This window comes from Balaenoptera ricei, chromosome X (assembly GCF_028023285.1).
Source record: "Balaenoptera ricei isolate mBalRic1 chromosome X, mBalRic1.hap2, whole genome shotgun sequence".
In the NCBI taxonomy this organism is placed as follows: domain Eukaryota; kingdom Metazoa; phylum Chordata; class Mammalia; order Artiodactyla; family Balaenopteridae; genus Balaenoptera; species Balaenoptera ricei.
In genome coordinates, this window is record NC_082660.1 from 105,664,890 (window position 1) to 105,678,125 (window position 13,236).

Here is a 13,236-nt window from a genome sequence, read left to right on the forward strand (position 1 = left end):
AAATCACCTCACACAGTTACCATTTTACTTTTTTATGGAGAGAACACCCAAGATCTACCCTCTTAGCAAATTTCAAATACACAATACAATATTGCCAACTATGGTCACATTGTTGCACACTGGTTCTCTAGAACCTACTCATCTTGCATAACTAAAAAAGAAAATTCATATGTTATTCTTATTTATGGGAAACTTCTTCCCCCCAAAAACGGTGAAAAATTTTCCATGCATTTTGAAAAAATAAATATATGGGGGAGGGAGGCAGGAAGAGGTTCTACTTGAAGTTAATTTCCTGATAACATATGGAGAAGCTCAGTAAAGCTATTTCCACTTTGAAGTGAAGTAAGTCAGAAAGAGAAAAACAAATACCGTATGCTAACACATATATATATGGAATCTACAAAAAAAAAAAATGGTTCTGAAGAACCTAGGGGCAGAACAGGAATAAAGATGCAGATGTAGAGGATGGACTTGAGGACACGGGGAGGGGAAAGGGTAAGCTCGGATGAAGTGAGAGAGGGGCATTGACACATATACACTACCAAATGTAAAATAGATAGCTAGTGGGAAGCAGCCGCATAGCACAGGGAGATCAGCTCGGTGCTTTGTGACCGCCTAGAGGGGTGGGATAGGGAGGGTGGGAGGGAGACGCAAGAGGGAGGGGTTATGGGGATATATGTATATGTATAGCTGATTCACTTTGTTATACAGCAGAAACTAACACACCATTGTAAAGCAATTATACTCCAATAAAGATGTTAAAAAAAAAAAGAAAAAAAAGAACCTAGAATCTCAGAATTAGAAAAGATCATAGAGGTCATCTAGGCAACCTCCCTCCCAAAGCAGGAATCCTTCCTATACATAATCATCCTTGATCATACTCCTTGATATATAGTCATCCAGCTTCTGTTTAATATTTCCAGTGACTAGGAACCCACTACTGAAAACCTGGCTGTTCTCTCTGTAAATAGATCGGATTAGTAGAAAGGTCATGCTTATGTTGAATTAAATCTGCTGCCCTGGTGCTTCGGTGCATATTTCTGCTTTAACCTTTTAAGCTATTCTGTCCAATTCAGCAGTCAGTAATCGTATGTGGCTATTTGAATCAAAAGTCATTCCTATTAAATAAAATTAAAAATTAAAAGATGTAAATGTCGGTGCCTCAGATGCAATAGCCATGTACCAGGTGCTCAATAGCCATATGCGGCTAGTGGCTGCTGTATTGAACAGTGAAGCTATATAAGATTTCCATCACATCAGAAAGTTTTATTGGACAGCACTGCTCTATAGCAAAACAGAATATCTACTACTTTTTCCACATGAGAAGCTATCTAAATGTTCCTCCTTGGTCATTTCTTTTTTTTTAATTAATTAATTTATTTATTTATTTTTAATTTTTTAAAATTAATTTTTATTGGAGTATAGTTGTTTTACAATGTTGTGTTAGTTTCTGCTGCATAGCAAAGCAAATCTGTTACACGTATACATATATCCACTCTTTTTTAGATTCTATTCCCATATAGGTCATTACAGAGTATTCAGTAGAGTTCCCTGTGCTATACAGTAGGTTCTTATTAGTTATCTATTTTATATATAGTAGTGTGTATATGTCATCATTTCTTATCCAGAATAAATTGCCCTAGTTCCTTCAACTTCCGGGAATGGCGCATTGGTTTTCTATGGCTGCCTAACAATTACCCCAAACATGGTAGCTTAAACAGCATTCATTTATTATCTCATGGTTCTGGAGGTCGGAAGTCAACAGGCTCACCTGGGTTCTGAGCTCTGGCGCTCCTCACAAGGCAAAATCCAATTGTCGACCAGACCGGGCTCCTACCTGGAAGCTCTGGGAGAGAATCTGCTTCTAGGCCCATTCAGGTTGTTGGCAGAATCCAGTTCTGTGCAACTCTGGGAGTGAGTTCCCCGTTTCCTTTCTGGCTGTCAGCTGGGTCTGCTCTCAGTTTCTATAGGCTCCTTGCATGTGGGCCCCTCTCTCCCCTCCACCATCAAAGACAGCAAAGGTGCCTGAAATCCTTCTGATGCTCCAAACCCCTGTGAACTTCCTATTATGCTACCAGGCGGAGAAAACTCTGTTTTTAAAGGGCTCGTGTGATTAGAATGGTCCCACCTGGATGATTTCCTTATCATAAGGTCAACTTATTAGGAACCTGCAAAATGTCATTTGCAGATATGTTGTGATAGTCACAGTTTGGGGATTAGAGTGGGAAATCTTGGGGAGCTGTCTTAGGATTCGGCCTACCACAATGATTTCCTGTAACTATCTAATCATGGCTATGATACCTGTATTTTCTAAAGAGCTGTTGGTATAGTGATTATAGTCAATAATACTGTATTACAAACTTCAAAGTTGTTAAGAAACTAGATCTCAGGGGGCTTCCCTGGTGGCGCAGTGGTTAAGAATCTGCCTGCCAATGCAGGGGACACGGGTTCAAGCCCTGGTCTGGGAAGATCCCACATGCCGCGGAGCAACTAAGCCTGTGCACCACAACTGCTGAGCCTACGCTCTAGAGCCCGCGAGCCACAACTACTGAGCCCACGCGCCACACCTACTGAAGCCCGTGTGCCTAGAGCCCATGCTCCACAACAAGAGAAGCCACTGCAACGAGAAGCCCGCGCGCCGCAACGAAGAGTAGCCCCCGCTCGCCACAACTAGAGAAAGCCCGCGTACAGCAACAAAGACCCAATGCAGACAAAAATAAATAAATTAAAAAAAAAAAAAGAAACTAGATCTTAATTATTCTCACCAAAAAAAAGAAATGATTATGTGACATGACAGAGGTGTTAGCTAACACTATGGTGGTAATCATACCGCAATATATAAATGTATCGAATCAGTACATTGTACACCTTAAACTTATAAAATGTTCTATGCCAATTATATCCCAGTAAAAAAAATTTTAAATAAAGAGCTGTTGGGCCCAGGTCATTTCTTCCTTTGTGTTTTACAAAAAAAGGAGGTGCTACCTCATCAGGAAACATTTCTGAAGTTCAATTCCAGCCAAAACTTTAAGTTGCATGTGTGTAGGTTGAGGCCTCCTGGAGATGAGTAGCCAGAGGAATGCAATCAAAACTCAGAAGTAGGGCTTCCCTGGTGGCGCAGTGGTTGAGAATCTGCCTGCCAATGCAGGGGACACGGGTTCGAGCCCTGGTCTGGGAAGATCCCACATGCCGTGGAGCAACTAGGCCCGTGAGCCACAACTACTGAGCCTGCGCGTCTGGAGCCTGTGCTCCGCAACAGGAGAGGCCGCGATGGTGAGAGGCCCGCGCACCGCGATGAGGGGTGGCCCCTGCTCGCCGCAGCTGGAGAGGGCCCTCGCACAGAAACGAAGACCCGACGCAGTCAAAGATAGATAAATAAATTAATTAATTTAAAAAAAAAACCAAAACTCAAAAGTAAAGATCTTTTTCCACCAATTCACTATTCAAAGGAACTAGGAGATCACAGTTATTTATTTAATGATGTTAACATGTGCTGAACTCTTGTTCAATGGAAAAACCTGAATTAAGAGAGTTTAATGGGATTGACTTTGCGTGCCTAAAACATAAAGCTTATTAAGAGGAAATACAGCAGAGTTTAATGATTAAAAATTTAACACAAAATCAAGCAAAATTAGTACCCACAGTAGCTTTAGAAAAAGGTTAGCAAAACATTACATTTAATGGTAATATAAAATAATGACATTTCCCATTACTCTTACCTGCTTACCCTTGCTAATTCTTTCAAAATGTCAAGTTTCACAAAAATATTTCCCTCCTTTGTGGCTTCATGGAAAAGACAGCTACTAGGCCTTGGGACACCTTAGAAGCAGTGGAGTAATAGTTTTAAAAGTTTGAATCCTCCTAAGCAAGAAAATGTTCAAATGGTGAGCCAGTGACAACATTCTCCCAGCCAGAAGTAACAACTGGCGGAGATATACAAAATGTATCTCACTGCCAACAGGTATCCTCCCTTGGAGAGTTCATGGAGCTCCTATGCACATAGGTCCATGTATGGTCCCTGGATTCATGTTTTCTAGCACATTTCCCTCCTTTGTAAAAAGCAGTAGAGTGGTCTCATCTACTTTATGCACCTCAGGGGCACGGGGTAGATAAGAAGGAACAAAACAATAATGGCTTGAAAGTGCTTTTTTTTCCCTCCAGGCTTATTGAGGTATAATTGACAAATAAAAATTATATATGTTTAAAGTGTACAATTTGATGGTTTTTTAAATTAATTTTTATTGGAGTATAGTTGCTTTACAATGTTGTGTTAGTTTCTGCTGTACAGCAAAGTGAATCAGTTATACGTATACATATATCCCATCTTTTTAGATTTCCTTCCCATTTAGGTCACCACAGAGCACTGAGTAGAGTTCCCTGTGCTATACAGCAGGTTCTCATTAGTTATCTATTTTATACATAGTAGTGTATATATGTCAATCCCAATCTCCCAATTCATCCCTCTCCCCTTCCCCCCTTGGTATCCATAAGTTTGTTCTCTACATCTGTGTCTCTATTTCTGCTTTGCAAATAAGTTCATCTGTACCATTTTTCTAGATTCCACATATAAGCGATATCATACGATATTTGTTTTTCTCTTTCTGACTTACTTCACTCTGTATGACAGTCTCTAGGTCTATCCATATCTCTGCAAATGGCACTATTTCATTCCTTTTTATGGCTGAGAAATATTCCATTGTATATATGTACAATTTGATGTTTTGATCTATGTATACATTGTGAAATGATCACCAAAATCAAACTAATTAACATGTCCATCATCTCACATAATGGCCATTTTCTTTTCTTTTCTTTCTTGGTGGTGAGAACACAAGATTTATGCTCTTAGAAAATTTCAAGCATACAATGCAGTATTGTTAACTGGTATCACACTGCTGTACAGTAGATCCCCAGAACTTATTCACCTTGTGTATGTGAAACTTTGACTACTATTATCAGTGCATGGAACAGAGGAGGAAGCTACTTCACTGAATTCCTCCAACTTCAGGCAAAGCCACAGGGACATATTGCTCTGCAATTTCCTCATCTTGAAACTGGAGACAATATACGGATAAACAATTTTAGAATAAACTATGACTTATAATTAACATAGTTTTCTACTCTCCTGGACAGCAATGTTGCTTTGAGTGAAAAACGTCCATAAGCACCCTATGAATGGATGACACCCAGACAAAGGAGGGGTCCTCAATCACCATTTCCAATAGTGTAAGCTGACCCCAAAATCTGCTCCCAGCATCCCTTATCCCCAACATCCAACAAGATGCCATTCCTGTTTAGAGGTAATACTTTAGGACTAGCTCTGGCTACTTTGCAAAGGGCTTTCACAAGATACCAGTACCTCCACAATGTCTGCCAAGTCCTACTACCCCCAAAGGAGCCGTCCCTTCTTTGACATCCCTGTTTCAGATTTTCCCAAGGTCCATTTTCTTCAGTATTGACAGTTCTGTTAGAAGTAATGCCATAGAATCTCAAAACTTTAAAGGGTTCTTAAAAATTGAGTCCAATCCCACATTTTCTAAATGAGGAAACTGAGGTGCAAAGATGTCAGGGTCATAGAACTCAGCCCCATGATGACACCCATCTATTCAGAATCATCCTTCAGCCTGGTCTAAGCTTCTCACTACCCATATGTGTAAAAGCCTACACAAAGCTGACTGATTCATAAGGCCGAAGAAGAAACATGGAGCAGGCTAATGGCCCATAGCAAATAGTGAGTTCAGCTCCTGGATGGCCAGTTCATCCATTTCATATTGTCTAGTAAGATTATGCCTATATATTTCAGATTACTTTTTAACTTACTTTAAAATAATTTTAGATTTACATCAACGTTGCAAAAGTAGTCCTCAGAGTTCAGGTATACCCTTTACCCAGCTTCCCCTAATGTTAACACCTTGTATAACCTTAGTAAAATGATCAAAACCAAAAAAAAAAATCACATCAGTACAATGCTATTAACTAAACTACAGAATTTATGTGAATTTCACCAGGCTTCTTGCACTAGTGTCCCTTTTCTGTTCTAGGATACAATCCAAGTCCTGGATTATAATTGTTGTTGTGTCTCTTTGGTCTCTTCCAGTCTGTGACAGTCCTTTAGTCTTTCATTGTCTTTCAACATCTTGTCACTCTGGATGAGTACCAGTTGTTCTACTGAATGTCTCTCAGTTATTTCAGATCATTTTAGAGAAGTCCAAGTCTCATGGTTCGATGAAGTGAGCCCCCATTTTGCATCTCGGTCAGGCTCATATGTTTACCACCCAGTTACACTTCAGTAGTACTTGGGTTCTTTTCACCTATGACCATTCCATAGATGAACGAAGACAAATTTGTCATCACTCATTGGCCAAAATTAGACTCACTATTCTTCAGGTGTCTTTGGAGAATCGCCCTGTGATGTGTCATGAGTAATGAGAAATACTGTCAGGATATACGACATGAGGCTGATTAATTTGTTAATCATGAGTCTGTGTTGTTATCTTGCCTGGTTTAATTATGACAGAATACTGTGGTGAAGCTGAACAAATGGGCACAGCGGTACAGCCAAAAGCCACGAAGAGATATGTGTGCCACATGAAAAGCTCTGGAAGTGCAAACCGTAAGAGGGCCAGGCAATGTTAACTCCAGCCAATTAGATCCCAAAGCACCAGAAACTTCAAGTTCTGCGGGATGTTGGACATGATGAATGGCAATAAACACTCCATACCTCACCCAGTCCTTTGGTACATCATGTTCCCATCATAAAATACAGTGCCCATCATAAAACAGAGGATGCGTGCCTATGGAAGGCAGCTGGGAAGAGGCCTGCCTAGAAAGTGATCTTGGACAAATCCCTAGTGTCTCTGAAATATCAGCAGTTGGGGCAGAGGGGGGAGGAAAAAATGAGAGAACATAAAGGAAAAGGTGTTGGATACCACAAAGAGCTGCAGTTGCAGAGTCACATAAAGCATGATTTGGTAGCATTATCTCAGGCATCAAAATGGTGCTCCCCTAATACAACCCCGCTCCAACACAACCTTAAGACTTGACAATCTTGCTGACAGTGACTTCTTGCCCCTGTCCCCGGGCTACTTGCCTTTCCTTCACTGGGTGTCCAGCCCTTGGGACCATCTTTACTGCAGCATCTTTTTTCAGGTCTGTCTTCCTCTTGACACTGGAGTCTTCTTGGAAGCAATGGGCAAGGCTGCTGTTGGGACATAGGGTGATCAATAAAATTTGGATGAATGAATTAATGAATGATGAAGCAATGGAGAACTGTATCTCATTTGATCCTCTCAATAACCCCGAAAAGCAAACAGGGCAGGTATTATTTCCATTTTAATGAGGAAAGTGAGACTTAAGAGTTTAAACCACCTGCCTGAGGTTGCAGGAGTTAAGTGATTTCCACAGTGCTAGGACCAGAGAAAATAAAGAAAAGGACCTGAATTAAATGCCAGATTTGACCTATGCCCTATGCTAAGCCAAGAGAGCAAACTCCAATGGCTTTAGAGGTCTGGCAAGTCATTTAATGTGCACAGAGGATGTCAGAACATACAAGCGGTAGGGACAGTGGCAAAGTGGAGGGTGTGCCCGGTGTATGACAAACAAATCACACCTGCAGGTCACGTTCAGCCTGAGGCACCTGCAGATCATGACCCCTGTGGGCACCTTTTCACCCAGGATCTCATTTGACCCTCATCACAACCTGTAAGGTCTGCATTATCATCCCTGTTTTACAGCTGAGGATGCTGGGATGTAGAGATGCTAAGTGCCTGGGTTATCCCCTACTGTGTGTGTCGGAAGGGCCATCAAGCCTGGGACATTTTCTAGGGGCCCTTGTCACCTGGAGCTACAGAATATCTGACTTTTATGGCTGCTGACAATCTGAGGAAGGTCAAAGAGAGAGATTCAGCACGACTGAGGCTGTGGATGAATGTTATATATTTGGTTTTGCCACGTTTCCAACTTAGCCCCTTTGATTTTTAGAACATTAAACAGAAAAATATCTTAAAGACTCTCCAGTCCAGTGTTCTTCAAACCACCAGTCGTCTCCCCTTACTGGGTCAGAAAATGGGTTTCTGGGGTCACAACAGGCAATTAAAATAATAACAGAAAATGATAGGACAGAAAATATCTGGGTCCTTCACTCATGAGTATTGGTGAGCATGTATTATTTTGTGAAACTTGTAGACACAGAAAAAAAATTAATTGAAATAAATTTTTTAAAAACTCACTTTGGAAATTTACTTCTCCAATCCAAACCCTTCACTCCATGTATCAGGAAACAATGGGAAAGCGACTTGGCCAAGGTCACACAGTCAGTTAATGGCAGGGCTGGGACCACAGCCCAGGTCTCCCAATGCCTAGTTCATGGCTTTTTTCCCTCATCACTGTGCCTGCACAAGGCATTGTTTGGGAATTCTGGCAACAGGTACCCATCGTCAGATAGTGGTGCATGAACAAACTCACATCTTATAAACAATCACTCCGAGCGTGTTTATTTGGTGTTCACGTGCGTGTCCAGCTGTTGGATGTGCTTGCGTTTAAGGAAAACTCTGTGCCTCTTATAACATTTTGGAGCTGGAATGATCTCTGTCACTCTCTCTCTCTTTTTTTTTTTGGCCTCGCCACACGGCTTGTGGGATCCTAGTTCCCCGACCAGGGATGGAACCCGGGACCCCTGCAGTGGAAGCGTGGAGCCCTAACCGCTGGACCTCCAGGGAAGTCCCTCTGTCACTCTCTTGAGTACAGGGATGGTGGAAGGTCTGATGTGAGAGCTCAGCGTGTTGCTGTAGCCCCTGAGTGGGCTTCCTTCAGGGCCTTGTGTGGGCTCAGGGCTTTAAAGGAGCGCCCAGACCACTTGATCTGTGGAACGAGGAGACGTCTGAGCAGGAGTCGTTGTGTGGGGTGGTCTGAGGAAAATACCAGGGGCCGGCTCAGAACATGACTGAAAGAGAACTGAGTAGAACACCCCCCTCTGGAAATTTCTGCAAGGGCAGGGGAAGAACATTCTGGAAGATGCAAAATGGAGTAGGGAGGAGAAGACAGGGTCAGAATGTGATTGGTTAAAGGAGAACTCAACTCAGTACCCCCTCCCCTAGGTGCTTCTCTGAAGGCAGAAGAATGAGGACAGAACTTTCTGGAAAAGAGCTGTTCCACAGAAGGCAGAGCCTAGCAGAGGCTGTTGCTGGATGGAAAGAGACTGATTATCATATATGATCATGAGCTTCAAGGTTCTAAATATGTGGTGGACCAACTGATTTTATATGTGGATCTTCTTTCCTCTTTCAAAGCTGAGACTCTTTCAGCTCATTCTAATTTTGAAGCCACATTTTGAGACCAACTTCACTGTTATCTTGCTCCCCTTCTGCCTCTCCTTTCTCCCTTTCTATATTTTTAAATATGGACTCTGTATGTCCAGCCCCCAGAGAAGAGTTTTCAAGGCTCAGATACTCTTTAAACCAGATAATTATGTGATTTATGGACACCAAATCAAAGAACCTAGCCTTGTGGGGAGGGTGAGGGGGAAATGGAGCCGTAAAGGGGAAGAAGGGACAGGGGCTAGAAAAAGGGCAAGGCTGGAGGTTGAGATTCGGCAAAGAAACTGACAAGAAGAGAGCCTAGGGGAAATCATAGGCTCTCGGTCACCATCAAAATGAATTCCAATGATACTTGGTCCTGGAAGAAGTATTGATGGGGTCTGATCAATATAAATCAATGCTGATCTCAAGGAGGAGGGGAAATTCATCCCCCAGTTATATCCAGTGATGTTTGTTTCTCAAGTAGTTATTGTATTGTCTAATCTATGTAAGTAAACGCTTATCTGAAGCAGAAAAACTGCTACCATCAAAATTAATTCCAGTAAAAAAAAAAAATTAATTCCAGTAAAGAGTTTGACAGTATCTCATAAAGGTAAACATAGAGTTACCATATGACCCAGCCGTTCCACCCCTAGGAATATACCCAAGAGAAATGAAAACAAACATCCACACAAAAACTCACGCCCGAATAGTACGGAGCAGCGTTATTCGCAGTAGCCAAGAGGTAGAAATAACCCAAATGTTCATCAATTAATGAATGGATAAACAAAATCTGGTTTATGTCCACAAAATGAAATACTCTTCTGTAATGAAAAGGAATGAAATACCAATATGTGGTACAGCATGGATAAACCATGAAAACATTATCTAAGTGATAGAAGGCAGACACAAAAGGCCACGTACTGTTTGATTTAATTTACACGAAAGATCTAAAATAGGCAAATGGATAGAAACAGAAAACAGATTAGTGGTTGTCAGGGGCTGGGGGTCAGGGGGGAGGTTTAGAAGCTCCAATGGCAAGAATGAAGGTCAAGTAAGCTCAGACTTTAAAATTGAAGGTTGTGGAATATGCAACCATCAGTGAGGCTACCACAGTTGAGGTTTTCCTCTCATGTATACCTTCGTGTGACTGACTTTTTATTTAGTCCTCTGAGACAACGATTATTTTTTTTCTCTTGAAGCAGAGTACTTGTCATTAGGAAGCCCAAAGTGCGAAAGCTCCACCTTCTACTTCGGCCTCCACCAGGAGACACTAGTGGGGGCAGACAGGGTTTTGTGAATTTCTTCCCTCTATATAGTAGAGTTGGTGGACACTCCACCTGGGAAGCTGGGCAAACACGGTCTGACTCCAGTGGATAGGGTACAGTGTATAGATTGTGCTGTCATTGAAAGAAACCAAACAGTGAGACTGAGTTCATTCAGATCCAGCACCAGGGCTGAGAATTCTAGCAAGACAGACAGCCCTTTAAAAGGAGAAATGTAGGTCGTTGGCCAGGTAAGAGCGGAGCCTGGTCACAGACAGCCTGTCCTCAGTGCGTCTGTGGTTTTCCTTCACCTCCAGCACCACTGTCCCCCCCAGCCTCTCCGGGCATGCAGTAGGTGGGGTCTCCTAGCCTGGTGTGTGATTATTTTGTCCCATCTCGTGGCTCAGATGTGTTTTCCGCCTGAGGACCATCCTTTTCTCTACCTGTTGGGGATCAGTTTCTTTCCTATTCCTCCACCAGACTCTGCCGGGTCCATGGGACAGGTAGGCCTCCTTGGTCAAAGAGGTGGGGCTCCCAGGTGCCTGAGGGCCACATCCCCAATAGCGCTGGCTGCCCTTGGCTGCCCATCCTGTGGGAATCGGTCCTACTGACAGATGTACGCCTGTACCGGACTCCGCCGTGCCCTTGGGACTGTGTGGCTAGTGGTCAGAGGCTACTCACCTCCTATGGTGCTCTCCAAATAAGACGGGTTTTCTTTTTAAAGATGGTATGGAAGTCCTGTCGCCTTCTGAATGATAACTCCTTCCCACCTGGGCATTCATCTCAGATCTTGTCCTAGGAAGGGTCTGATCTGCTCATCCTTAATGAATTACTACAGATTTGGGCAATGGGAGGAGAAACAGGCATGAAACACAGCAGGTTCAGAGAGGCTCCAGCTCTGTCTCAGTTCACAGAGGTTCCTGAAGCCTTGGCCTCGACACTTCGCACACGTGCGGAACCTAGTCGAATGGTGCCCAGAAGTCTCCCTTGAGCCCCTGGGATTTTCTGCAGACCTTGCTTTAAAAGCTGAGGAAGTGGGAATTCCCTGGTGGTCCAGCAGTTAAGGCTCTGCGCTTCCACCGCAGGGGGCGCGGGTTCGATCCCTGGTCGGGGAACCAAGATCCCGCATGCCGCGCGGCCAAAAAATAAAAATAAAACAAATTTTTTTTAATAAAATAAAAGCTGAGGAAGCTATCCAGAGGGAGTTAGCTAGGCCCCAGGGCTGGGGGCAGGGGTGGGCACCGTTATGAAAAGATGGCAGCGCAGGGAGACGTCGGTCAGAGAGTCTCCACCCTGGGTGACCACATGACTCCAGATGGAGCTAGAGAAAAGGAAGTTCTGCCAATAAAAATAAATCCAGTAAATGAATTTTTAAGTGCTTTGAGGCAGGGCACACGCAGCCTCCAGTCGTTTATAATCGTGATAAGCTTCGTTTCCTGGGCCTTTATGGTTGTCATTTGGTCCTAAAGGCAGGTGCTAGGAAGGAGAAGCACATTCACAGAAGGAGGTCGGTGCAGATCTGGGGGACCCATAGGTGGACAGAAAAATTAGGCACACATTTAAGTAGAAGGACGGGTTGGACAGGGTTTGAGGAAAGGAGTCAGTCAAGATGCCGAGTTCTAATAAAGGAGAAGCCAAGAGGCAGGAGGCCTCTGGGGAAGGCGGCCCCCTGTTCAGAGGGCTGTGGGTTACACCCAAGGTCAGGGGAGCAGGCCCTTATTACAAAAATTAAGGCTACTGAACGGGCAGCCATCAGTGGGGAAAGATCTAAAATTGTGTAATGCAGGCCAGGTGCTAACGACAAAGAATTATTCAGCATTATAAACTCCAAGTTCTTTTCTCTCACCAAAAAACGTAATGTGGTGGCAGGGGGCAGGGTACCATACAAGCCTTTATACTCTCACGCCAAGGAATTTGCATTAACTTCGCAGAGGAATCATTTCTATCGTGTGGTCAGACCCCCGTAAGTAGGTAGCCCATGAGTGTGAAGGCTGCTCAGAGGCAGGTCAGTTGGCCCGACCTAGGGGCTAGTCGTGGCCAGTTATTTAAAGATTGTCAGGGACTTCTCTGGCGGTCCAGGGGGTAAGACTCCGCACTCCCAATGCAGGGGGCCTGGGTTCGACCCCTGGTCGGGGAACTAGGTCCTGCACGCATGCCGCAACTAAAGATCCCACGTGTTGCAACTAAGATCCGGCACAGCCAAAAAAAAAAAAATAAGATTGTCAAACAGCTAGATATTGCTGAGGGAGTCTGTCCGCTCGAGGGACCCACAGGGGCATCACCTTAACTGCTGTTGAAATGGAAGACACTGGCAAAACATCCTCCTCAAAACTGCATACAAAAAGGGAAGATTATATTTTAAATCCCTTTGAGGGGACTTCCCTGGTGGCGCAGTGGTTAAGAATCGGCCTGCCAATGCAGGGGACACGGGTTCGAGCCCTGGTCCGGGAAGATCCCACATGCCGCGGAGCAATTAAGCCCATGTGCCACAACTACTGAGCCTGCGCTCTACAGCCTGTGAGCCACAACTACTGAGCCCGCGTGCCACAACTACTGAAGCCCACGTGCCTAGAGCCTGTGCTCCACAACAAGGGAAGCCACCGCAATGAGAAGCCCGCGCACCGCAACGAACAGTAGCCCCCGCTCGCTGCAACTAGAGAAAGCCCGCGTGCAGCAAC